General features: G+C 48.0%; 1 non-coding gene across 1 annotated transcript; it reads right to left on the reverse strand.

The window, feature by feature from the left end:
• Positions 1 to 732: 732 nt before the first annotated feature.
• Positions 733 to 854, reverse strand: LOC127492216 (small nucleolar RNA SNORA31). Its single transcript, XR_007921376.1, has one exon. It is a non-coding gene; the product is annotated as a small nucleolar RNA SNORA31 (small nucleolar RNA).
• Positions 855 to 1121: the final 267 nt, after the last annotated feature.

Genomic DNA, 1121 nt, shown 5'->3' on the forward strand with positions numbered 1-1121 from the left:
AGCTGGATCAGAAGAGGAGCAGCCAGAACTTGAACCAGCTCCCGTATGGGATGCTGGCGCTTCAGGCCAGCGTGTTATCCCACTGCGTCACAGCGCCAGCCCCAAATAAAGAAATTAAAAAAAAAAAATTATTGTTTGCCTTCTCCCCTAAGACAGGGCCCTGAGGGTCTCCATTTCAAGCTGCTTCATGCGAGTCCTTTGTAATGGGATTTTGCCTGCTTTAAGTAGGTAACAATTTCTAAAGACAAAAGCAGCCGGCGCCACCACTCACTAGGCTAACCCTTCACCTTGCGGCGCCGGCACACTGGGTTTTAGTCCTGGTCGGGGCGCCGGATTCTGTCCCGGTTGCCCCTCTTCCAGGCCAGCTCTCTGCTATGGCCAGGGAGTGCAGTGGAGGATGGCCCGAGTACTTGGGCCCTGCACCCCATGGGAGACTAGGATGAGTACCTGGCTCCTGTCATTGGATCAGCGCAGTGCAACGGCCGGGGCAGCCATTGGAGGGTGAACCAACGGCAAAGGAAAACCTTTCTCTCTGTCTCTCTCTCTCACTGTCCACTCTGCCTGTCAAAAAAAAAAAAGGGGGGGGGGCAAAAAGCCCATAAGCAGGGCTGCAGGCCTAGTTTCATTGTGTGAGCAGAACTTGTTTCCCAGAAAATGAATTTGCAAGTTTTGGTAAATCTACTGTGTTTTCCCTCCAGAACTACACCTTTTGAGTTTTTTTCTTTACTTTACAAATGTATCCCCCAATTCAATCTGGGCTGCCACAAAGACAGAAAGCGCAAGGATTTCTCTTCCGCATCCTAGTGCAAACCAAAAGAACAACAGCGAATTGTAGAATTACACTTTAAATAAAGCCACTTTGGCAGCGGCTGTTTGCCAGGTGTGTTGTTCTGCATCTCTTCCTGTTTGGCATTCATGCCAAGGATCATTTGTAAATGCAGAAAAGTGCCCATGTTTTATACATGACGTTTGATCTGGAGATGTGTTAAAGATCTGTATTCGAGGGTTAAAACATCAGTAGAATTAAGGTGCTGGGAGAGTATAGGGCTGTCTTATCATTATGTATGCCTAGGCGAACGTCATAAAAAAATCAGTGTAGAAGACAGTGTAATCCCTTCCTG

Source organism: Oryctolagus cuniculus, chromosome 9 (genome assembly GCF_051225735.1).
Source record: "Oryctolagus cuniculus isolate XC-2025 breed Fujian yellow rabbit chromosome 9, ASM5122573v1, whole genome shotgun sequence".
In the NCBI taxonomy this organism is placed as follows: Eukaryota; Metazoa; Chordata; class Mammalia; order Lagomorpha; family Leporidae; genus Oryctolagus; species Oryctolagus cuniculus.